The sequence below is a fragment of the Rhipicephalus sanguineus genome, chromosome 4 (assembly GCF_013339695.2).
Source record: "Rhipicephalus sanguineus isolate Rsan-2018 chromosome 4, BIME_Rsan_1.4, whole genome shotgun sequence".
Classification (NCBI taxonomy): Eukaryota; Metazoa; Arthropoda; class Arachnida; order Ixodida; family Ixodidae; genus Rhipicephalus; species Rhipicephalus sanguineus.
The window spans coordinates 14577143-14604292 of record NC_051179.1 but is presented as its reverse complement, the minus strand read 5'-3'; the positions used below and the strand labels follow the sequence as shown (position 1 = coordinate 14604292).

Sequence of the window (27150 nt, the reverse complement as noted above, 5' to 3'; positions counted from 1 at the left end):
TGCACGCAGAATGAATAAGATTCAATGCATGCCCACGCTGGACATTGTGTATGAGGATAAGGCGCAGATATTATCTCCTCCTTGCCCGTCTTGTGCATCTCGCATTAGGGAATACCAAATACCATCGAGAGTTGGCAACGGACGCACTGAACAAAAAGGCATATACATGTATACGAAAGCACTGGTCATGCGTCAGTTGTAGACATTGCCAACCATTATCTGTTCTGAATCCTAGAAAAACAATGTTCTACACCATCTTTAGCGTCGTCACTTACCCAAGTCATCTGTTCTTCGCCTGTTGCAGTAAATTTAGTATTGTTTATGTTTAGAAAAATATTAGCCACCTTCAGAATGAAGACTCCTTTATACTACACACCTAAAAAAAGTTAGTAAAAAGATAGTAACTGCAAGCAAATAGGTAGTAACTGCCACAGTTACTAACTTTCTTGGACCATTAGTAACCTTTTACTACCTGTTTACTACCTACATTAGTAAACAGTTACAGCTGCAACCGTTACTAACTTTCTTGGACAGTTACTACCTTCACTAGAGTTTTTTTCCTCACAATGTGGCTGGCGCAGCATAGCCTTGTGGCGCAAAAGCAACTATAGTTGCTTTTGCGCAACAAGGCCCAACATAACTAACTAACTAACTAACTAACTAACTAACTAACTAACTAACTAACTAACTAACTAACTAACTAACTAACTAACTAACTAACTAACTAACTAACTAACTAACTAACTAACTAACTAACTAACTAACTAACTAACTAACTAACTTTTTGCTACCCGGCCGTTAACTGCTTAATTTAATATTGCAGTTGTATTGATGTATAAGTGGAATCGTCTCGACATATCACTGTTAATCGGAAACTGGCGAAGAAAATGTCCGTAAACCAAGCAAAAAAAAAAAAAATTAAATTACGCAACCGCAATGTTTAAGCATCGTTCTGCTATCCTGAAAACGGAGGAGCAATAGTTAACGAACTATAGGCAAGTGCTATACGCGTTTTAGTATGCAATATAATTCCAACGAACTATAGCATGTCGGTCGGATGTGAAAGAATCCCAGGTTGTTAAAATTAATCCGGAAAATTAATGCTGCATATAGTGTGACGTAATAAAGTAAATCTTATGCCGCCGCATTGCAAGCGCTAGCAATGTATTATTGTTTTAACGAAATAACACATATCACGCAAATCTTTCCACGAGAATATACGTATATATTAAACATACGTTTCTTTTGTGGGACCTGTCAGTAAATGGCGCAAACAGCGTCTCATTTTCTTATTGCTGTTCAACCGTTGATCAATTAAGAAGAAATTATCTGTGTTCCAAAAGTTTAGCTGAGTTACTTTTCTTTCTTTTACTATTTTCCTTTTTATGTAGCAGTGGTCTAAACGATAGCTCGGAGGAGACGCGCGCACTGATGCGATGATCGCGAAGCGGCGCTAGTCGCATTTTCACGGGGAATTAACGCAACGACCGTGAAAGTCAAAGGTGTTCGCCTTTTGCTTCTTTCGAAAGGAAGGAATTCAGGGGCCGCTTAGATGTTCACACAGTTGTCCACACCTTCAATTACGTCGCGGTTACTGCTTAAAGGGGTCATGAAGCACCCCTTGGGCTGATTGAAAAAACACATCCTGCGGAAAGCTGACACGGCTATGAACTGCTCTGCCAAATATTACAGTCGTGCGCGCCGCGTAATGGCCACAAGCGGAGCGCGAAGTTGCCGTTTCCCCAGGCACCCTCTTTTCAAACAGAGGCCGGTTCTCACTCTCGTCGGTGGGCGGGGCGTCGGTCCGCTGTACGTCGCAAGACCCATAGCATGCTTATTGGCCGATAGCCGACGTAAATCGAGAGCGGCGTTCGGATCAGATGCGCTTCTTGCCGCGGGGTGCCGCCCCTTGCCGGCGCCGCACTCCTCAGTACACGGTAGCCGCACTCGCGCAAGCGAATCACAGCAAGAGAGCGATCGCGTTTCATGACGCGCGCTGGCGTAACTTCTTTCCCCCATGCCATCCCTCCCTGTCTAGCTTCCAGTGCGCTCGCCGGCACGAGAAAAGAGAGAAAGCGCTGGGAGCGTGCGCCAAACCCCCGTAACTCCGCTGATTCTTGACGGATTCGAGAAATTTTGCGGCAATCGATTCGGGAGGCAGTACACTCCGATACTGAGGCCATTAGATCATTACTTGGAAAAGTGGTTCATGACCCCTTTAAGTGTTGCACAAGTGTCACTGAACGTCGATTTCGTAAAGCTTAGTCTTTGTTACGCAATGGTCACTCTCGAATACCCGCCTTTGGTGGATTGATACCAGCTTTAGTAAGTGGCAGCAAAGGTGCAACTTATACTGCCATTGTTGGCACGCAACAACGTACTAATTAGTACTAACTAAAGAGACACCTGCCCCGCCACGGTGGTCTAGTGGTTATGGCGCTCGGCTGCTGACCCGAAGGTCGCGGGATCGAATCCCGGCTGCGGCGGCTGCATTTTCGATGGAGGCAAAAATGTTTGAGGCCCGTGTACCTAGATTTAGGTGCACGTTAAAGAACCCCAGGTGGTCGAAATTTCCGGAGCCCTCCACTACGGCGTCTCTCAAAATCATTTCGTGGTTTTGGGACGTTAAACCCCAGATATTATTATTACTAAAGAGACACCTCTAAACTTGCCGCACGTAACTAACTGTGCACGTTTATATATAGTATACTATACCTTCGTACAAGATGAGATATGCGCAGGATATTTTTTGCGCATCCGATTCGTAATGTGATAACAGCACTGTAACGCCGTGATGACTTTAGTCTCTGACTTTTCATGCATTTTTGTGACCTTTACTGCTTTTCAAGGTGATTAGGGGGTATATACTCATATTTGTCACGAGTCATTCGACGCGTCAACACTGCGCATGTTTTGTAAACATTTTGCTTTGCTTGCCCCTTATAAAAATTGCTGAGAGCTTGCTTTTATTATTTCCCATTAATATTTTTTTTTGCACTTACGGCTTTGTTTTTAAGATTTCGGGGAGCACTGCGGGCGAGTTGGAACATGCTGATGATTAACAGCGCTAAAGAGAGCGTACAGGGTAAAATGTGATAAACAGCTCGGCGAGGTACGTACAGCGGGTCTTTTATTCGATAACTGCATGGTTAGAGTGATAGAAGATATATTACAATCGAGAGAGGTGCTTCTCTGCTCGAGCAAGCGCAATGAAACAGGCATGCACGTACGTACGCAACGCAGCTTCAAGGTGAACCACCGCATCTGGTATAAGTACGTTACGAGCAGTTTATGGCGCAGGTATTTCGAATACCCGTCTAACAGGGACATGACTTACGTCCCAAATGGTGCTACGGAGGCATGCGAGAGCAGTTATACACGAACAACACGACGGGAGCATTATCGCTGCGCAAGTTGCACATTCAGCGGTGGAAACCAAAACTCGCATGAATCATTATTACGCGAGATCTCGCATATAAACCACGAAAGTGGACTTTCTTTTTTCGATTTGTTTTTCTTCTGAACTTCTTCGCTGCCTCAATATCGCGATCGTTCTCCTCCGTAAAATAGCCTCCCCGCACATAAGACGAGCACTTGGACACCTGGTGTGAGACGAACGGTTTCTGCCCGACCGCGTTACTTGTATTTTTTCGTCTTGCCTCTTTAACCTTGAACCGACCCGCTGCAACCCTCAAAATTTCAAGACCCCGCATTCAGGATTCTAGCTGAGCTTGCGGGAGTACCGAAAGCAGCCTCTGGCGACTCTGCCCTGTGCGCCGAGTAAGTCAAAAGGCCGGCTTCATTTATCGGCAGAAAGGAGTCTAAAGAATTAACTGAGGCTATAGACTCCGAATGTTTTCTTTTTATTGTGAACAAGTGCATGCCGCGATATAGAACGTAATTGTGGTCTCTCTCTCTCCTTTATTTTTATATATTTTTTTGCGTTTTGACTGCCCTTAGAGCTGCTGAGCCTTAACTGTAGTTCACCAGCGTGTACCGAGCTTAGAAAAGTGACTTTTGTCCGCGCAGCACAAAGCACATCACGCGTTGAAGCGTAACCTCGCAATCCCATTTGCCCCGATTGCGTTTTAAAACGCGCAGCGCGCACGGAGAAAGGACGCTCTTGGAACGGCAAATAGCGACAGCGATTTCGCCGCAAGTGTAAACAAGGCGTCCCGTCTACACAACGCGAAGCCGCGACGGCGCCGATGGGACAGCGCGGGCCGGAGTCGCGTGCACCACCTGATATCCGCTCCGCACTGCGGCGGCGGCGGCCGCTGAGTCATGCGGCGGCGGGGCGATAAATGGTCGTCGCCTTCGTCGTCCCCCGGGGCAGCCGCGGCAGCGGAGGAATTAAGCGCCGCGCTGCCCCTGGGCCAGTCGTCATTAGAGAGCGGCGCCGGATCAAGGTGCGAGCGGCGAACATCAAAGGCGGCCGCCCGCGCTGGGGGGAGCGAGGGGGGTCCGAAGACGCTCCCCCCTCTCGCGCGCGACGGGGGCAGCGCGTGAATGACGAAACAAGAATGCGGACGACCCGGCGGTGCACGCGGGCAGACCCCGCACGTTACGTCACGCCGCGGGGGCTTTTAATGTCGCCGCTGTTCGGCATCCCGTCGACGTGGCAAGAGAGAGTCCTTCGCGCTGTGCCGATCGGCTCCAAGTTCACCGGGCAAGTGTCACACACCAGCCCTCCTTTCCGAAAAAAGACGCCACCGAGTTAACACCCTCCAGTCGAAAGCAACCGCAGTTTATATCAGTTGTGTGGAGGCCGGCGAACGCATATGAACAGTCTGTATGGGGATTCTATCAGCGAGGCAGGAACGGTCACTGAGCGAGCGCATCCACGATGGCCAAGTGCCGACTCTCAAAATTCGCCCAAGCTGTTTTGGCACTGTGCGCCCTAACGCACCTTCTCGATACCACCTGCCATGGCTCGTAGTGAAAACTCGCTCGTAATGAAATTACGGAGAGGGGAGGGGGTGAGGCAGGCGGGCTGTATGGAGATGTTTTCACCTTGCGGGGTAAAGTGATTTGCTTCCATAGCTGTATACAACCACCGAGGGTCGGCGAACGTTGCACGAACGTGGCACTCGGCCCGTAATTGCCCCTCGTTTATATTCTGTTTACATTTGCTCGGTAATGGACCGTGTAGTCATTTCATTGGCGTTTCAATCACTGCGGCGCCGGCGAAAAACGGCCCACCATCTAGATGGCTGCGAAGGCTGTCCGTGGAAACCCTTACAGACGTGATACGTTTACGGTATATACACTCGCAAAAATCGGGACAGAGATGGATCAATCTTCTTTTCACTCGCGTGTTCGACGCCGTCTTTTTCTGAGAAGTGAAAGGTGCGATAAAAAAAAAAAAAAAAAAGGAACGGCTTGTGCGGCACTGCGAGAGGCATATGCCTTGTGAGGTTTGTTTGCCTGTTATAAGATCTAAATACCAATGAGAAAGATTATTTGGCAGGCCCAACGCTGCTCAAATTGTTGTCCTTATGTAGACCACCCTTCATGGCGCCGTGTTGTCTGCCGTGGTGAACTGTGGTTGCTTGCGAGAACATCGCGCAATGCTGCGTCATGTAGTGCATGCAGTGCACGCACACCCGTTTACATCTTACTGTCTACGCACACACTCGGAATGCTGCGTTTTCATGCGTAGAACGCATACCTCACGCAATATGTCCCTCGTAGCGCAGTTTGCTTTCATCAGCATGCGACGCTCCCTATAGTGCTCTAGTTATGCTTAACATCACGCACGATGCGACGTTAAGACTACATTTACGAGTTGTACCCGTGTTGGTAAAGAGACGCCGTCGTTCAAGAGCTCGAATTTCGTTCTCACCATTTTTGACTATTTAAAGCATATCGAACTTTTAATGCACAGAAGTTCTCACATTCAGCCAACGTCGAAACGGGGCAGGTGAGGAGCGAAACCTGGCAACGTCGTGCTCTGCCGTAGAATGACGTAGCGGCTGGAAGCCGACGGTCACGCTCTCTGCGGCAGAATTGGGGGCGGAATAGACACTGCACTGTGCAATGAACCTCTCTCTGTGTGTGTACAACTTGTTTCCGCCTACGCCAAAATGTCCTGGACTGCCCCGTCCGTGTATGCACAGAGTGGCCCAAGAGGAGAGCGCGTGTGATGGCGTCGAAAGGGCAGCCGCCGGCGGGAGAGAGAGGTCGGCTATGTCGTCTTTGGCGCCCATTCTTCTCGGCGCCGAGCGATGATTTGACGCGGACGGCGACCGATTGTGTTGCGCCGCCGCCGGCCGACGTCAAAGGAAGAAGCCCCGTCCATGCGTCGGAATTGGCCCGGGCGCCCGGATGGCGGATTGCGAGCCCGCCTGCCTCGTGCCCGTTGCACGGCGGCCGGTGCGGAAGATCGTGCCTCCAGCATCCGTGTCAAGCCGAGTACAGGGTTTGGATGGCCACAGTGCATCAGCATACGCAAAAAAAAAAAAAAAAAAGTCAGGTGAAAAGGAGGGAAAAAAGCCAAAATGTTTGTTTGTTACTTTACCTTTACTGATTCCTGGCCGGAACGGCTTGCTGCGTTTTGCTGTTCTTTAATGTTTAGCAAACTCAAGCCTTCATAACTCACTCTTAAAAAAAAAAAAAGTGTGTACTACTCTTTTCGGTGACTTGCCACGCATGTGACTCGCTTTAAAGAGAGACTCTCTTCGGGGTTCCACGACTCTGCGACGAGAGTACACTGATCTCCAAAGAGAGTTCACGTGTTTCTTACACGTGAACTCTCTTTGGAGATCAGTATAGGAGAGCCATATACGTGGTAAGTCAGGACTGACAAAAAAAAAAAAAATTCAAAGGACTCTTTAACAGCGAAGCAGTTTAAGTTGCTGGTAACCTGTGCTCCGTCGTAAGGAACTATCATCATCATGAACCGGCACGCGCTCTCCTCATTCTCTGTAATGTGAAAATGTTTAAAGGGGTGGTGCCACCATGTTTGTGGCTTGCGTGTTCTTTGCTGTAAGCGTTTCCTATAGCTCCAGGAAGAACGATGCACGCACCAAGATTCATGTATTCTCGCTAAATAATTTAATATCGCCTTTTCATGTGGACAACTTTCGGTTTCGGTTTCTGGGCGCCGAGGTTGGGCAGTGACGTAGAAGTGTAGGAGGCGTGGTCACGTGACCACACAAGGCTGTGACGCACTTAGCCAGAAAACGATCGAAACTCGGCGAGTGATGTAGCAACCGATGCTTTGCCGTTACTATAGTGAACTAGAATATATTCTAGTTCACTACAGCCGGTACGTACGTTGCGGAGATGGCGGTGGTCCGCAGGTAACTCACATCACTACAGCAGATCTGGTGTGACGTCACTACAACTTTCGTTGTCCATCCTACAGATCTACGTCAGTGTTAACGCGCTAGCGATCCATGGGTTTTGATCGGGAGAATGGACATTTAGGTACACTTTGGAAGTGAATTAAAATATGGTCTAAACGTTTGCTGTGTCCGACCCTTCGTGTGGAGTGTCCTTGCATACAGAGGAAACCCACAACAGGCTTCTTATAGGCTCGAAATTTGATGGCACCACCCCCTTAAGCTATCGGTAACGTGTGCTCCGTCGTGCAAGACTCCTCATGTGGGTATGCGCCACAGGAATGGGGCAGGCCCCGCTACCGCGCACAGCAGGTGTGAGTGTCAAACGAAAACGAACTCGTGAAAAAGAAAGAGAGAAGGAAAAAGGGAGAGAAAGAAAAAGGGAGAGAAAAATAGAGGGAAATAAAGGCAATAAAGACATAGGGTGGAAAGACATAGAAAGGGAGAGAAAGATGGAAAGAAACAGACACGAAAAAGAGAGAGCAACACAGAGAGAGAAAAATAAAGAGAAACAAAGAAAGAGAAAGAAACAAAAAAAGAGATACAAGAAACAGAGAGAAAGAGAAGAAATAAAAAGAAACAAGGAAGGCCACCCAGCTGCCCTTCGGGCTTGGCACCACTAGTGCGAAGCTGCCATGATTTGTTTCTTAGAGTGCTTCTGATTTGAACGAGGCTCTGTATCACATTGTATGAGACTGACATCCAACCCACGGCCAAACTTGCAGCAATGCAAGTGTGGTCGGAAAAGTGTGTGCGCACCGCATCTATTTATATATACCTCATCCCCATTCGAACCAACCCAGTGTCTAACTCCTGTCGGATGGTATCTAATACAACCATCATCATCACGAGCAAGGAGCACGGCTCCCTCGCCACTTGAAGCTTCGGGCTGGCCTGGTTCCGTGCTGATGCGCAATAAAGAACACAAATGTATGACTGACTGAGTGTCATGCGTTTTCTCCTCTAAAACTTGGTTTTCTCCTCTAATAATAAACCTATGGTGGTGAAATAAACTACACAAGAGTTCTCCGAGTACACTTTATCAATCTAGACCAATTAATTGTTTCTCTTTAGTGTCCCTTTAATATAGTCAAGTGGTAGAACGGAACCCCGCAAAGATTGCAATAAAATTCAGGAACGGCTATGGAAGAATACGAAATAGTACTTTTAAAAAAATCCCACGTTAATTTCATCTGCGCCTGCCAAAGAACAAACTTGCAGGTCGTCTATCAACCGTGCGATCGCATCAGCGTTCAGTAGCCCGCTTTTTTGGGAATCTCGAAGCGGCATGCAATGGAGCCTTCACTGGAAGGATTTATAATCAAACATTTGAAGGATTTATAATCCACCATTTGCTCGGTAGCGTATACTTGTGTCAGTTGCGTGGATTACAAAGGGTGAACAAGAGGAAAACCACTGCAGTGTGTGCGGTCATGATGCTTTCAAAACGATCAATATGTATTAGGTAAAACAAATACACAAAAACGCCGTGAAGAATTTCACCAGATACTTAAAGGGGTACTGACACGAAGATTTTCAGTTTTTTTTTTTTTTTGCGTCAAATGAAAGGTCAAGCCCTCAAGAGCGTAGAAAAAGTAGTGCGAAGCGCAAGTGCACCTTGAAAAAGTAATTATAGTTAGGCTAGTTTCGGTTGAGCTTCTCGTCACGTGCTCGCGCAAGATATTAGATATCGCGACGTTTCTACGGTCGCTCCGCACCGTGGCTCCGTTGGTGACGCACAAGCGGCCATTTTCGAAGTTTCGGTACCTGACGTCATCACAACTAGCCAGACTGCTGCGTGAAGTCACCAGAATTAGTACTGTAGACTGACGTCAAACTATAGTGCCGATGTCGGTAGGTGCGCCATGGGAAAATTGACGTTAACATCAAAATAAAGTATCTTATCAGCATTTGCTGAGCTTCACACTTGCTCAGAGCCGTCTGTGTATACAGGAGGCAGGCACGTAGCCAGGATTTTTTTTCGGGGGGAGGGGGGGGGGGGCAAGGCCTAATTGTTCGAAAGAAAGTCTTTCCATGGCGAAAAGAAAAAAAAAGTTCCCCGGGAATATAGAAGGCTGGACGAATTTCGGGGGAAGGGGGCGCCCCCCCCCCCCCCCCTGCTTACGTCCCTGACAGGAGGTTTGCATGGCAGAGTAAACTCGCTTTCGAAAAACGGTGTCAGTACCCCTCTAAAATCTGTCAGCGTGTCGTGCCAAAGCATCTAGGGGTTCTTTGGCTCGCACCCAACAGTGTGCCTTGAGTAACAGGCAGTGTTGTATTCGTTACCGAAAAAAAGTAACTAAATACGTTACTCGTTACGCTAAAGAAAAAGGAACACGTTACCGCCCTACGTTACCCGCAAAAAAAGTTAACGCGTTACTGTTATCGTTACCGAAAAAAAGTAACGGTCGTTACTTCTGCCGTTACTCCACAGTCATAAATCTTAATCAGCCCCCCTTGGCAGCGGGAACGTACAATAGCAACTTTATAAAGCTCGTATTTATATTTCAAATAAAAGTTCTAGCCGAAACAACAATTTTAATCCAAGTACTGATTTAATTTTAACAAGAATAATTTGCACAAATGCGCTGTACCTGGCAGTACTGCCTAAAGTTGCCTGTACAGTTACATGTGACGGCTTCTGACTTTGTGGCACATGGGTAAGCCATTTTTTGCAGTGGCACAACAAAATAAAAGTGATCGATTTCATCGTCAACGTTCTCTGCCAAGAAAACGTCACAGAACAAATTTGCAGTAATTATGACGGCGTGCTTTTACTTACAAATTAAATGCGAAAATCTTTTAGCAGTAAAGAAATGCTTAAATGGCATAAATCTAGGGAAAAGTATTTGCGCGCATGGGCATGTTTTTCCCATTTAACTTGTATTATTACCGCAAATATGGCGTCTGTGTATGTGAAGGTGTTCAGCGTTAGCCTCGCTCGCAGGAATTCAGTAACCAGAAACGTAGTCGCAGTTGCAGATAGCAAGAAGCAAAACTAATTTTGAATACTGAGTTTATGAAGTGCTTGAGTATTGCAGGGACAGCTTCCTAATGTAACTACTAAGTGCTGAATGTAAGCAACAGCTGCATTTCAAAGCTGTCAGCGGACAGCTTGACTTGCTTCTTAGCGATTACGTCCGCATTCTAAATAGGAGTTCGACGGATGCGCTATATAGTACTCGTGTAATCACTGTCAGGAAGAGCTGGTGAACGCGCGGAAAGTTTTCCATGAGCCCGCTAAACGCAATGCCATGCGGCACCAAAGACACTGAGACAGTCTCTCATCTACAGATGACGATTATGTCGAGAAGGCATTTCCGAAGAAGTTATCCTCCGTTGTGTTGGAGCTCACACCGAGCTTCGATGTCTAGGACTGCATTTAGCTTCACTTCATCGACAATCAACGACAACTTGAAACTCGATAGCCAATCAACGACAACTGAAACTCGATAGCAAAGCAGCCGAAACTATAGCAGATCCGTTTAATAAATTTCGCCAATTTGCTCTCCAATGCAATTTCCCCCGCGGTTGCAACGCTTGGCGGGCCGACAGCAGTCTACCGCAGCCACAAGATAACTGAAGCAAAGTGCCAGTACGGATAAAGAGAGAGAGACAAATTAACGTCGGGGCGAGCTCTGAGAAAGGCGCTCCTAAAAGACGAATTAATTTTGTGTAAGACTGCGAGGATAATTGAATGAAAAGTAACGAGTAACGTGAGACCTCGCGTTACCGAAAAATGGTAACGAAAGTACGTTAACCGTTACAGTTCCGAAATAGTAACGAGTACGTTACTAAGTTACTGAAAAAAGTAACGCGTTACCGGTAACGTCGTTACTTGTAACGCGTTACCGCCAACACTGGTAACAGGTCCATCCGTGCGGTGCTCCCAACGGAAGCAAATAACATTTTGTCAAGGCGAGCCATTACACGAAGAACCGCCATATGCGTGTGCTTAATAATGAGTGGTCATCGCTCGCGGTATGCCGGCACATCGACATATATATGAGGAGCAGGAGTATAACTGCGTTCTACTCTGTCATGCCAGAAGAGTATACGGGCATTCCACTCTCTCAGATGGAGGTAGAGTATAAGCACATTTCACTCTCTCCTTTCGTACAGAGTGAACGTGCATTTCACTCTATACGATGCTTTGCGAGAGGAAGAGAACGCTCTGAAGAGTAACTCGGCTTTCTTACTCTTGCGATACGCTTACCAGTTTTTAGAGTGTACACCGGGAACTGAAAGCCCGCTACCTGAAAGTTAAAACTTCTGTGCATCTATCATCATTAATTATTGCTCCCCAAAGACCCTTTTCAGGGTATTACATCAGGAAGGGGGGCGGGGGGCAAGGGCATCAACACCACTATGGTCATTATTATACAAGTAACAAATGTCCTGGAACCTACTTTAATCTGAGTAATCACGCAAATTACCACGTTCGTGAACATCCGAGCATATATTGGAGTGTGAATGCAACCATAACTCTAATACAGAAAAAGCTCGTTAATTCGAACTCGGTTAATTCGAACTTACAGTTAACTCGAACTGCAGACGCCCTGGTCCCGGACCAGCGCAGTGTATTTCTATCGGGTATAAAACTCCCGAAAATTCGAACGCGTCGGTGCCCACAACGGTTAATTCGAACTGCGAGGCTTTCATCGCTCCTCGCAGAAGTCGGCCCAGAGTGATCACAATGGGTTGCAAAACCAAACCAAACCAGATTTACTAGAGATGCAAAACAACAAAACAGCAGCATTTCTCCGCAGATAAGAATTCTGAAGCTGCGCTGAAACTCTTGGGCAAGCTGCAAATGATGCCCATGGAGTCTCGACAGAAATAGCGCAAGCAAATGCAAATTACTGATTACGTTAAATTTGGACTGCGTTAACTCTGTCATGTAAATGAACGTGTTTTGGAGCATAAATTACGTCATATATTTTGGCATTAAGGCTCACTGCTCACATGAATGCATGTCGGTGCTTGTTTCTGGCACATCACTGACTGATCAATTAATTCTGTTCGCTGTTACAGCTCCATAAACTTAATTTACGAAATCACAAGCTACAAACGCGCAGTATCGCCTAATTCGCGATAACGGGTCCAGAGGTGGCTTCTTTGGGTTCTGCCCGCGCAGTGTGGCGCGATGTCCGTTCCTCCTAGCGCCACCCTCTAATTTGAACTTCGCTTAATTCGAACAGTTTTATAGTCCCCTTCGAGTTTGAATTAACGAGCTTTTACTGTATTTTCTTTAGAAGTCTTCAATATTCGCGATGACTACAGCTTTCTTCCCCTCCTAAAAATATTAATGTTAAAGGGACTGAAACAGTTTTTATGGTACCTTTTCTTTAGTGCAATTAGAAGGCTTACCAATCACAATGTCTAATCATGGAATGGTAACGCGGGAAACACCATGAAACATTTTTTTTTTATCAGAAATCTTTGATCTGCAGAGCCGAGAATGTGGTACACGCAACCCACGCTGCCAACAATGGTAGGTGAGCGCGATGGCTATTACGCTTTGGCAAACAAGTGAGGCCCTATCAATCAAGCCTGTGTTTCGGCGGTTCGTGTTCGCGCGCTGCGGTACGCTTCGCATGCGCCGCGGCTCTGCATGCATGGTTCTCCGGTTCTGCTGGTTGACGCAAAGGCAGCGCCGCGCGCTTATCAACGCCAACTCCTTTTCGCTTTGTTTAATAAACGTGGAATAAAGCAGCGATGTCTGATAGTATACAGACTGTAAGCTTAAGTGTAATTTTGAGCGCGAGTTACGGTGCGCCTCCTCTTTCGCGCCAAGCTTGTCCACCAGGCAGCGCGACGTACCGGTTTTTGTGACTTTCAAGAGCAATTTAAAAATGAAAATCCCATTCAAATCCAGAAAATAATGCTTGATTCTGTCGCCATGATTCACGGTTTTTTTTTTCCATTTCCACTGCAAGATGTAACCACACGTTCTGGCCGGTTGTCAGTCTGAAAGTAATGTTCGCGGTATCGTTTTTCTTCGGTCATTAATAATAACAATCGTGTTAGCCAACGCTCAAACCTTCACGTTTTCTTCGCCCGTTCGAGTTTGGGCACACCCCCACCGTTCCGCGCGCTCCATGCCCCAGACGTTATGCGCGCCCTTCATCATTGCACTCTCTATGCGGGTGGTCGAGAGGATAGTTCTGGCGCCAGTTCTCGCGTGCCTCGACGAAGGTCGCAGAGCCGCAGACGAATAGCTGGCCGCGTTTGTATTATCAACGAGCGTTATTCTGTAACGTCGAAAGAGGCGGCTGCCATGCTACGGTATAATTTTGCCCAGTGCGTTATTGAACGAGTATCTATACACGCGATTACTCATAACCACATTAATGAAACTGTAGATAGGTAAAAGATATATTAAAAGGGTACTGACACAAAAATTTTCCGTTTCTTCCTCAAACCCTCAAGAGCCTACAAAATGTACTGATAATGTGAGTGCGCCCTGAAAAAAATAATTACATGTTTTTATAAAAGCAAGTTTCGGTTAATACTGTACCCTGACGCCACGACACGGTATGAGCTTCTCGTCACGTGCTCGCGCAAGATATCGTCAAGTTTACAAGGCGGCTCGGCTCCGTGGCTCCGTTGGCCACGCACAGGCGGCCATTTTTAATATTTTGGCACTTGACGTCATCACAACTAGCCGTACTGGTCCATGAATTCACCAGAATTGACACTGTGGCCTGACGTCACGACAGTGTCGATGTCAGTATAGGTGCACCATGCGAGAATCGGTTTTAATGTCAAAATAAAATCTTATCAGCATTTACCGAGCTTCACACTTGCTCGCAGCCGTCTCCGCGTACGGGAGCTTTGTATGGCAGAGTGAAGTCAGCTTCGGAAATTGATGTCCATACCCCTTTAAAGGCGCCCTGCACTTTTTCAGCATGGTCAGGAAGCCCTGCCGATCGGTAGTCGAGGCTTCTGAGAACACGCGAGCCAAACATTATAGCGCAGCACACCGGCCTGGAATTTATAAATTTTCACAGACAGCTTGAAATCGTTCCTTATTTCAACAAATGATGCCATATATCCAAATGTCCGCGCCATATAACCAAATTCACGGTCATTGGCTGATTTGAGCATCGCGAGCTGCATAGTTACCGAGACCGCCGCGGGAGGCCGCCACGTACCCGCATTCTCGATCACCCTGAAAGTAAGCCGCGCGTTCGAAGAAAGAGAAATCAAAAGTGCTCAAGATCATGACGCGCGCGTGACGTAATTTCTTTCCCTCTTGCCGTCCCTCTCTGCTGAGCTTCGAGCGCGCTCGTAGGGACGGGAGAGAGAGAGAAAGCAATTACAGCGTGCGTCAAATCTGTGTAACTCCGCTCGTACTTGACGGATTCTAAAAAATTTTGCGGCGGTCGACTCGCGAGGCAATACATTCCTTTGATGAAGCCATTGAATGGCTACTCGGGAAAGTGTTGCAGGGCCCCTTTAAGAAAGAGTCGATATAGCTATGCGACAGGCCAGTGGCCTAGCGCATTCGTTTTCAGCGGGCAAGCCCTGGGAAATAGAAATGCCTGAATTCCGGCTGTGAAGAACGAACAGAATACACATAACAGTGCAGTCTTAGAAACGATTGTTCCAGTATTTATTCTGCGTAATGACGGCTTTATGGCGTTCAATTAAGCTACATCTCTTGTATATCCATAAGTAGATATATGCAAACCACAGCCTATTACATGCTTTTTCATGAGTGCGAAGGTTGCATTTGCATATGGGTAACGGAAGGCTCGTTACCACATGTATATTTGTCTTACCAATGCAAGCTTACACCGCGACAGCAGTGCCGATTGTGTCAAATGCAAAATGAGCCACGCACGTGCCCTTGCGTGCGTATTTGTACACTTATACCCGCGCCAAGCGGGAAAGGTATACGTGGAGTACGCTTCGGAACCCTAAGCGACATTTTAAGTATACACGGCGATAAACGGGAAAATGGAGCACACTTGTAGCAAAGAAGAAATGGCGACAGACTGCGCGTGCGCAGTCTGTCGCCATTTCTGCGCGTGCGCGTTTTTCGAAGATGTAGATGAAAAAAAAAAAAAAGACATTAAGAAGTATCAGTGTTTCACGTTGAATGATACATAAAAACAAAGTTATTTTTTTTTTCTCACCAAGAAACGCAGCTGTATTTTATACAAGCGTTGCAAGTCAATAGCTGCTGAGACGTAGCGAAGTGCGTTCACTGAACGCACTCCGACCGTAGATATAAGACAGTTATAGTTTAGCGGGTTTAACGGAATAGCGGGCTCGGAATAGCGGGACTGAAGTGCGCATGCGCAGTACCGTAAACGACCCGTAGCGTTTACCGTACGCACGCTATTTTTCAGATTTAGCGTTAGCGTGTTTGCGTGGTTAACGTAGTGTACGTAAAACATGGCGGCGGTTTTCGACGCCCGCTTCGAACTGAATTTAGCGTTGATGTGGACGGATCCACTGCTTTCGTAGCAAACGACTGTGCGAAATGGCTTCGCTTGCCTTCAGGTAGCTTCGACGACACGGTATAACGGATAACTTAGCGTAGTTTTTGAGATCGCTTCCCATTTCGAACGTCCCTAAGCCTATCTAGAAGATCGGTGTAAACAAGTCTGCAACATAAAAATTTTCGCTTTTGGTGCTTAGTTCATATTTATTTACTTTTATTTTCACTAAAAAAAGGAGTAATATTGCTGCGTGCGGGGATACAGGCGAGCATTCTCAGTTTTGTTCTTTTCACTTTTTTTTAACGCATTCACCCTTCGCTAGGCGGCACCACCGTCCCGGCTCGGGCACGTAAACGCTATCCCGCTAAACTAAAACACGCTTTCCGCAACCAACGTTTGCGGCACGGTAACATTCTTTTAGCAAGTTACGGAAATACGGTACGCAAATACGGTAAGGCAGTACGGTACCGCTGCTCCTTTCACGGTCGTTGAGCGGCCAAAGCACAAGCAGCGGGAAAGGAGGAACGCTACCGTACTGCCTTACCGTATTTTCGTACCGTATTTCCGTAACTTGCTAAAAGACTCTTATTCCCTTAACCCCCGCTATCACGCTAACGCTAAACTATAAGTGTCTATAGTCTTCTGCGAGTAACACTCCGCTTTTGTCCTTTAGGTTGAGTAAATCGCACTTTAGCCCAAGTGTACTCCCCGTAAGTACACTTAACTTGCCCGCTTGACACGGGTATTGCTTTTTTTTCGTGCACTATAAAGGATCGTGCCGCCATTAACTTTACTTGCTGTTCATTTTATAAACTTGATCGATTTTGTTTACCCACGCTTATGAGGAAACTCGCGGATGGGCATTTTCAGTGTGCTTCTGCTGTGTTGCGATCGATGAGAAGCAGTTATCGAAGCGGGCGGTCCCGCAGGACTGCTTTCGCACAGGTGCATGGCAGCGAACAGCAAATCCTATTGACCCAGAATAGTTGCACGCTGCTTTTGTTTAACTATTCGGAACGAATGAGGAACCGTGTTTCGTCAGAAACACACCTTGGAGAGATTACTGCGCACGTGTTGGGAGCCGGCCAATAACGCACTTGACTGTCCCACCACCGACGGGCATGATTCACGATCACTAGCAGAAACGGGTTATTACACACCGGCCCAGTCCTGTAGATCAATGTGTTTCTATTAGCGCTGTAGATCGATAGCGCGCTTCGATCACAGCAATTATTGTTGCTGTATATTTATATACAGCAGCCAGCGTTTTTACAGCCGTGGGAAGCGTGTCGATGATCGACTGAAAACGGTTAGGACGCACCGGCCACTGTATATACGTAACGAGCGCACGTATCGCCACAATTGCCGGTGCTTCTAAAATTCAAATTTGACTTTTATTAAATCAGTGCCGTGCGGAGCTATCAGTTGGCTTTATCCGTCCTACATAGCTATTTGTGCCAGCCATGCGCTGTGGTATAGGTGCGACATGACATATACACCTTTTGCGCATCAACCGTGCTTCTCGATCACTTGCGTGTCTTGTACTATGACGTTGCCAATTCGCTAAGTGCGGTCGCTGTACTTTTAACGGCCAGTACGATGGGACGGCACGCCTGTACGGGAGTGGCTCAGAAGAATAGTTCGCATCGAACTTGTTTAAGAAGCGTGTCCTTCAAATGGTTTCTCCTAAATGGGCTCTGCCCTCATAGTAACTTGCAGACTAAACCGGGTCATGCTATTTCCTCCATTCCATGAACAGCAGTTCCAGTGTCTTTAGCGGTACAGTAGGCGCTTCCTCCTGACATCGACGACATGGCTTTGGGAGTACGCACATTGTCCTATAACGTTGTTGTAAGCACAGAGATCGCGATCGAATGCAATTACCGAATGTAGTCAGTTCGTCCTAATGCACGCCCAGTCTTTGTAACCAAAGCCAAGTAACAAGCTCTGTTTGATGCACAGATATTATGCAGGCAGCTCTTATTCAAATTCCGTCTCGCAAGGAACAGCGCGGGCAGAATACGTTTCGACGATTCCCCTCGAACAACATATAATGCGGCGTCGCTTTCTCGAACCCGCACGTGCAGGTCAGGAAAAAAAGAACACGCGCACACCCACAGTGACCCCCACCGACTCGTTGGGCCTCTGCCTGCGCAGCCGGTAGCGCACACGCTCGTCTGGCGGTCTCAAAGCCTTCGGCACAGCACAAGGGTCGCTCACTTCTTGTGCGGCGTGTTTCCCATGGGGCGGCGGCGCAGTATTTGAGACCCGCGCGTTCTTCCTTCGGTTCCCGATCAAATGATAGGCTGCCCAGAGCTCGCGTGATTAACCGGGCGCGCGAAGCCCGCGTTGAACTGAGGGCCGACAGAAGAGCTCCTGGTCCGCGTCTCTTCCGGCCCCACGGGGCACAAAACTTTAATCAGCCTCCCGACAGGCACTCGGCCTGTCCAGAATAAATTTGGCCATCTCGCAAAAGCTCGGAGGAGGGTAAGGGCGGGTGTGCACAGTTGTAATCGGCGCTGTTGTCCCACACCTGCTTCCACGAGCAACGATTTGGTCGGCTCGTAATGTTCGCCAAAAAGCGCGGCCGAATGAGAGAAGGGGCGCGCCGCACTTGCGCTTGGCGCGCCCCTCTCGGCCGCACCTGGCGGCGTGCGCTACCGTGCGCGCGCGCGCCGCCAATTGCTGCGCGAAGACTCCGTTTCACGCGCCCCATCGTGGACCCCCATTATCGCCCCGGAGGCTGCAATCTTTTCCACGCGGCGGCTCCCATTCACGAAGGTCTCTGTGTGCCCGCGTGTGAACGCACATACGCACCGTGCGACGTGTGCCGCTTAGATCGGGCCGTGTACTTCCATCTGGTTCGATTGGCGAGAGGCCCTCGGGTCGCCGCCCTGACGCTGCTTCAGGCGATCGGCCGAGAAGAGCGGTAATCCGTGTCATGTTTTGCCTAAACTGAGGTCGGAATCGGAGCATTAAGGATCGCGGAGCGGCTCCGTGGGAGCGGGCCACTGTGGCGACACCTTCCTCAGCGGGACGGGGCCGTCATCTAGAGAAGGGGTCCGTGGGCTCAGCTAGTGATGTTGGAAGCGAGGTGTGTGCTGATACAGTGAGTTTCAGAGCTTGCATTGAATTGAAGCAAAGTGGGAAATGCAAGGAAGTGGGATAAGTAAGCAAGAACGTTTGTCTTGTTAGTTCTCTTCGGACCAGTACACTCAGAGCCATCGAGGCTACTTTTTTCTTTGGGTACTCTAAAAGAACTTGTTCTTGGGCTAGTTGGTATTTCATTTCCAAAAAACTTAATTAGAGCGCAACCACACACACACACACACACACAACACACACACACACACCACACACACACACACAACACACACCACACACACACACACACACACACACACACACACACACACACACACCACACACACACACACACACACACACACACCACACACACACACACACACACACACACACACACACACACACACACACACACACAACACACACACACCACACACACACACACACACACACACACACACACACACACACACACACACACACACACACACACACACACACACACACACCTAGGCATCAACCACGTACAGCGCTCTAATTAAGTTTTTTGGAAATTTTTCATTGAGGACGCACGGTTTCATTGAGAACGCATAAAATGCGGTTCACGTCATTCATGGTAATTTGAAACAAAAAAAAAAAATCGGAGCACGAAGCTTGATTAGTGTTATAAGTACTGGGGAAGATTATCCGATTTCCCCCTCGTCTTTGCACTGCGTGCTGATCGCAAGGACCTCAGTGGCAGGGGTTCGGGAAGAGGAAGAAGGCGTTGCTGTGAAAATTCACCCATTTCGCCCCCTTCAATGCAGAACCCCGCATACGCCTATATGTGCATGCATGACCGCAGCTGAAGTCTAAGCTTATCGTTCAGTTTAAGAATGGGCCACAGTGTGCGTGTGAGTAAGGATTTGTAGTGGACCCGGAAACTTTACTCGATCTGAGTATCAAGAGGAACTCTGCCGACCTTTAAGCTTCAGTTCGCTCAGGAAATATGCTCGAACTAAACGAGACCAAGTGCCCCATAGCGCTTGTTATGTTGGAATTTGAGAAAAAGTGAATAATTACTGCTGGTGGTACAGCAGCTGTCGCATAAGTTCGATTTCTATAACAATCATGTCTGCACGTTGTACAGCACGTTCACGCAGATCCACAACAATCTTCAGATTTTGGCTTTTGTTCTGAGCCTCCGAATGGGGACAGAAATTAGTGCTCGCCTTCCTCTCTAGCGTGTTGTGCACCCGAGGGGTCACCTCCTCTCTAATCGCCTTCGCCGGTTCCTCTTCATGCCGGCGTGTCGCAACGGCCATTCGGTATGTACACCCATAGAACGCAGCCAACGCGATGCGTCTGCAGCGGTGCCTCCTCAATCTGTCCGCGGCGTCCTTCGGCCACGTCCAGCCGCAATCGACGTCTCGTCGGCACGCAGAGGCGGCAATCGCGTTTCTCCGTTGGCACGTGACATTGAACGTCGCTGACCACACAAGCGGCACTGGCTGCGCGGGGCAGCTTCGGCATGCGAGGCGACAAAGGGGCGAGAATAGGCGTCGCATAGCGTGGCACGCGCGATGACGAGCCGCGACAGGCTTTCACACGAGACGGGCCTTGGGCAGTCGGAGCACGGCGGCCCGTCAGCGCGCCACCGCGGAAACCGATTGGCCGCAGCCAATCCTCCCCGAAGAAGCCGCTGTCCCGTCTCTTCCCGGCGCCCAGTGACGCACGGACGACGCCCCAAGGTCCGACGATGACCGCGAGGGTCAGACTTTACCGGCGTTCCACTGAAATCGGGATATGGCTTCCTTGGTCCATTCCGTATACTGGAATCTTGATAGACCGATGTTTTATAAGAAGTGCATAGACGGCATATAGTCTCGCGGCGAAGGAGAGCTATATATTGATTGAAGTTCGTTTAACACTTCAATGCAGTCCATCTCACCTATATATAAGTATCACCGTCTTGGGCAGTAGCGTTTTTTTTTTTTTCTGCAGCCTACTGTTCAATTTATGCGTATATACCACAAAGTCTACAGGATTCGGGCTTTTTCGACCAGTGTAGTCAAGTCAACTGTCTCGTGCCGTGCCAGAACAGAATTTCACATTTCTCCTGCACCCTGTGTCTGTAAACGTTGCTCGTAGGCTGGGTGTGCATTTTGCTCCTCTCGGTGTTCGTGCATGTTTCTTTGTTTTTTTTTTTCATAATGAATTGTTGCTTATGTACTCGAATGACGGCACTCTAACTCTCTGCGTACCTCGACTGCGTTTCCCATTCCTTGGTAACCATTCTGTACAGAAGCTTAGCCAGAAATTTTTTTTCGGGGGGGGGGGGGGGGGGTTCAACCATCCTGTTTGTATGTGTGAGTGTATATATACAGATGCAAAATCGAAAATTTTCGGCTACGCCTTTGATTCTGTAGCTCCGTTACTGTCCAGCGGTTTTCTGTCCTATACGCATTACGAGGCCAGTCCAGATAAATACTAATAATTAATCATTTTTGTGATTATTAAAATTGCTCCGATGTAGCTACAATATTTTGTACATTTCTTCCAGCGACATTTTAAATATGCCTCCAGTAAATATACATCAGTATGGAGGTCGTAAAGAAGATGGGCGTAGCCAGAAATTTTTTTTCGGGGGGAGGGTTTCGACTGCCATTTATGCATGTTCTTGCGTGAGTTTGTATGTGTGTGTGTATGCAAAATTCAAAAAAAAAATTGCGGTGGTAAGGGGGGATGTTCCAACACACCCTCTCCTCCTAGCTACGCCAGTGCGTTACACCACCTCGTCAAAATACGTGACTTATGGGAATACCGTATGGATCTCCGACTTTATACGTCGAACCCCGAAGACAGAGCAACGCGGCTCAAGCGGCCACCAACAGCGCGACAACTTTCCTTCCGTTTGTGGTCGGAGCCGAGCGACTGCAGTGCCTCGAAGAGTGGAATCTATCACAGAGAGCACAGTGATTCTTCGCCGCCGAGGATGTTGTACCTTCCTGCGAGCGCGTTCCCATTCCCACGCGCCACATCGCGACGCATTGGTCACCTAAAGGGAAATGCAGCTTCGTGCTTCCTACGCTCGCCTTTGTGTTTGCCTATACAGTGAACACGCGGAAGCTGTATCCACATGCCAAAGTGAAAAAGAAAACTAAGCCAATGATGGCGCCTGTTCAGTCTGCACGAGGGCTTCGACAGGAAGGCACAAGTGTCGCGTTGCCAGTAGGCAAAAGACGAACCGTTTAGGGTTACGCGTACGTCTATACAAGGTAATGTGGCGCAAAAAAAAAAAAAAATTAAAAGGACCGGCAACTGCCCAGAACATGAAGTGAGATGACTCCACTGATGGAAAGATTGTCCGTCGCATTGACTCAAACCAACCCTGTTTTTTTCGTGAGAGGTGTATTTATATTTTTATTTCTTAATTGAAAGTCGCGAAAAATGACTTGTGTTGCCTCTGGCGGCAAGAACATGAACGATCCGATGAGCCCAGACGTGACCGTTGATTGCTGTATACGCGGTAGGCGATTTTTTTGTTAATATTGAAATATTGTTCGTTTCTTTATATTAAAAGGTATTACTGCATAAAAATGTACATATATGCCTGCGTTAGTACTATGCATTAAAGTGGCGCTGCCTTCGAGTGACGTAATGATCCCATGCTCGTCAGCGCGTCTTGAGCAACATTTCAGCGTGCTCATGCAACCGTGCACGCAGTTTACAGGTCGCTATAGATTTTGGAGCGACATAGTTTTGCTACCTATATACTTCGTCTCAGAAATGACGCGCGCTGCTACTCGGCGCGCCCGCGCATATGCAGTGACGTTTTCGATGACTTGGCTTGGATCGTGCGTCGAGAGAGTAACGACGCCGGGACAAGCCACTGATGACACAGGCGCAGGCAACCTTGGACGCATGCGCACACAACGCGGTACAAATACAGCGAAGGTATATAATGCCACATCATCCCATTGTGACAGCTTGTTATTTTCAAAAATAGTTGGAAAGCTATAAATAAAGGTGGTTAAGCATATTTACAGAAACTCTTGTGAAAGCAGAACAACGATAGCTTTCACAAATCGCGAGAAGGGCTGGCGGCATCGCTATCAATTCTCAGCGTTGCTGGAGGAAAGGTGCATCCGTGTTTAGAGCCTTTCAGATCGAAAAATACTGCTTGTAAAATAACTACGCGCTTTTCGGGTTAACTACTGCAGCTACAAACACTGTGAAGGGTGAGCTTTCTGTCGCGCCGTAAAAGAATGGGTCGAGAAAAATCAGTTGTCAGTCCCTTTAAGGCGACTCCAATGCAAGACTTAAGGCTCGTTTACACCTGCGACTAGCATCGGTCGCGCGACCAAGATATGGTCACAAAGCGACTGGTCGCAAATGGCTGCCTTGGTCGCAAAGCGACTGCTTTGGCCCAGTCGCTCGATGCTAGATTTTTGAGTCGCGCGACTGCAGTCGCAAACCTCTGAACCAATCACGTGCGCACGAACCGGACGTCAGCTTATTTTACGGGGCAATGGAAATGCGAGCCAATGGTCGCCAGTCACAGAATGGTCGCGCGACTGGTGCAAGTCGCAGGCGTGAATGAGCTATAGCGATCCGAGTCTAGCACTCGCACCTAGGCGTGCGTGTCTTCTGGTGTATTACTTCGGATAATTTTAATATTAATGAGAACTAACAGACACACAATAATGCCAAGGAAAGTATAGGGGATGTTCGGTCCCTGCCGGCGGCAAGTTATCTTTTCGTCCACTTCACTTTCTTTACATATATATCCTAATTACTACAAATAATATCCCCTATACTTTCCTTGGCATAATTGTCTGTTAGTTATCATTAATATTGTGTCTAACAAAGAAAAACGAGCCCTTAAAAGTAATCGTCTTTCCTTCATTCAGATAATTTCGTGTTTCGCCGCAACGCCGAAGAGGATCTCGGAAGCCACGTAGAAGCCCGTGGTTGACATCTACTCCGCCAGACGCCGCTACGATCCCGGTTGCTCTAAAGCCCCCTGCTAGGCTGCAAATAACTGAATCAATTAATTTGCATTAATTATATCAATCAAATCAAATAAAAATTTGATTTGATATCGACAGTTAATTGGTCTTTATCTTAAAGGGGCACTAAAGTGAAACAATGAATCGGTTAAGATCGATCAACTTTACTCTGAGAACTCTAATGTCGTTACTTTCACTATCATAGGTCTATTAATACAGGAAAAAAAGGGTGAAATCCTAATTTTTAAATTTCGCGCCGAAATCTCCCGCGTGACGTCACGAATTTCAAAGCGCATTTTTCGTATTTTGGCCACGTTAACCCAACGAAATTTCTTGAAACTTGGTACGTCAAGTCTACGGCCCCCATAGAGGACAATGTACCTCATTTTTATTCATTAGGAACTACGTAGGACCTATAGTAGACACCGTCAAAATCTATGACGTCACAGCGTTTGGTGCGGGAATTTCAATGTGGCGTCGCCCCCCGCATTTTCTTTTTGCGCGTTTCCTCGCTTACCAAGCGTCTGCTCGCGGCGAGCGCGGTGATTTTGGAATCGAGAAAGAGCAATTTACAAATATGAGAAAAATCGCTTCTCTCTTTAGTGTCCCTTCAGTAGACTTGTGCTCAGATATCGTATGTACCCGATATAACGGTTAACGTGAGTCAGAACCATCGATTTCGTACCATTTATTTTTTAAAACACATCTGAATATTCATAAAACCGGAAATAAGTGCTCGTGCCACTAAAAAAATGACATTTCCTTTAGGCAACGCAGCAGGCACGAAATGAAAAGTATGCCTCGAAGTGTGAAACGGTTCGCACGGGCAGATAAAACTGGAACAGGTGAAGGGATTGGACCATATATTCTAGCGCTTCAAACTATTGCGAACATTCCTCTGCGATGGTGTTCATAATAACGATATCCTCTAATAATATTTTCCCAGCTTCCTTCTTTCTCTTTAACCGCACCCCACCCCCAGCCTCCACTATCCGTTGAACTTTCTAGGTGTATAGGATGGCCAACCAGGTACTCCATTTTCTAACCTTCGCGCTTTTCGCACTGCATTCCTCTCTCTCACGCCATCATCATCATCATCATCATCATTTGCGGGACTGACAATTGTTTAGGGGGCTTTTGGATTGTTCATCTTCGCACACGAGATGCGTAGCATTCCTGCGCACGAGGGTGGCCAGTCCCGCGTTAAGTTTACCGAGCAACATACAAGCAGCACAAAAAAAGGCACTAGAGGGGCACCGAGGATTGCCATGCAGACACACAACACCCAACTACACGATCACAGACGGTGCAGTTTAATTTCCGTACCAGCTTTCTTTCCTGCAACTATAGACCGTTTTCACGGAGAGGAGGAGCGTAGCCTCGAACCGGTGTATTTTCACCGCTTTCTCTCTCTCCACCTCGGCCGACCGCTGCCGCTGGTGTGTGCGGATTCCCGAGTTTTGCACTGCGTGGTGCGTGAGAGGTCAGCATGTTTCCGTTTTTCGACGCGCTGAAGCAATTGTGCTGCCGCAAATCGAAATGTCGGACGAGAACAAGTCGACAAGCTACCACTGCGCTGTGTTTGGCTGAGGGAACAGCTACGGAAGCCTGAAGGACTGGCAGCCAAGGCATGCGAAGTCCACAATGCTTTTAAATGACTTCGCTTTTCTCAGGTCGCACGCCTCCTTCTCCCGCAAATAGTATATACGTGGTGTCTTCACTTATGGCCACATTTTCAAGTCATCACACCAGCTTGTGATTGTGCTTGGGTGCTGGTACACTTTATCATCTGCACCAAAGAGAACCAATGTCAAGGCTGACGATTAATACACAAAATGTTTGGCCAAGAGTTGTTCTCTCATAACATCAACCTCTCTGATTTCTATGCTACAGCACATGATTTACAATGCCTGCGGTTAGAAAATGTTCCATCTTTGTGCGTGCAATTTCGAGGTTATCGAATTACCACTTTCCAATCTACATGACAGAAAGGCCTGCATGACATGTACTTAGGCACAGGTACGCGTCTCTAACGTTTCATCGAGAGCACGTTCTTTCTCGACTTGACAATTTTGTGATGATAACTAAGGTAGCGTTATGACAACCGCACCTTTTGTTTTTTTTCGCGCGGCAACCTGGGTGTCGTGAATAATCGGCCCACGTTCGTTAAAGCCAGGTCGTTACTTGGACACGTGCGCTCGTCGTAATGCTTCTCAAATACTCGCCAGAAAACAAACTGACAATAATGTTACCAAAAGCGGGCGCCCTTTTGGCGTATCGCTAGTGGCGGCGGCTCGCGCCGAAGCGAACTTACGCCATGTCATGCTTCCAGACGTGCAACAGGCTTATTTTCATTTTATCATCGTGTTGTTTCTACGCCGAATTTTGTGCTCACCCGTCGTACATCTGTTTCTTATCCTGTGCAACGATCAAAGGCCACAAGCTTTCAACTACGACGGCGACACAAATGAACACAGGCATCAGTGTTTGTGCTCCTGTCGTTCCATGAACATTGTATTGCGACGTGCTAAGCGGAGCCAAATGGTCTGTTAGGGATTAGAGTTACGTTTAACTTGCATAATCACGGCACGGAAACCCGAGAATTGTCTTAAACTCTAGTGCGCGCACCTAGCGCGCAGCCGGACAGTGGCTTACGTGTTCGCTCGTCTCCATTTACGTTCCTCCGATTACTTCGAGTTGTCCTAAATATTAACGCTCTCTTATAACGCATATTTCAAGAACCACACCGAGGTCAGCTATAACAAAGCGTACAAAGCAATTGCCAATTTACAGATGCTGCTGACAAACTGCATTGGCATTCTACTCATCATCGGCGCTGCTGCGGGAACGTCTCGTGGGCCGCCGCTGCTTGCTGTTTCAGCCATTTTGGAGCTGACAGCTAAGCGATTATTTACCAGCGCCTTTAAACTCGCGAAGCGTTGCTCTGTTTTGCCCGTGTACCGCGAAGAACAGCCATACCTTGTGAACTGAGCGTATACGCTGCATACACCGACGCGGAACCCCACACACCGGAAGGGCGGCGAAACATCGCAGACGCTAGACGGCGCTGCGGCGGTGGAGAGCTTTAAAAATGGCAGCCATGATAACGCCCATTTGAACGGTCGTTGCCGTACATCTCCCAGCGCTGGTATATGTATATACCGGCTCTATACCGTGCTCTGGTTACCGGCCGAGTTGGCCCCGAAACGTCCACCAGAAAGGGTGCCCTTCTCCGATTCCTCAACCTTCAAAGGGCGGAGAGGCCATAATCGA

At 47.8% G+C, this 27150-nt stretch overlaps 1 protein-coding gene across 4 annotated transcripts in view; it reads right to left on the bottom strand.

The window, feature by feature from the left end:
- LOC119389446 (protein gooseberry) overlaps positions 1-27150 on the bottom strand; it is an 81763-nt gene that overhangs the window by 26318 nt on the left and 28295 nt on the right. The window lies entirely within an intron of this gene.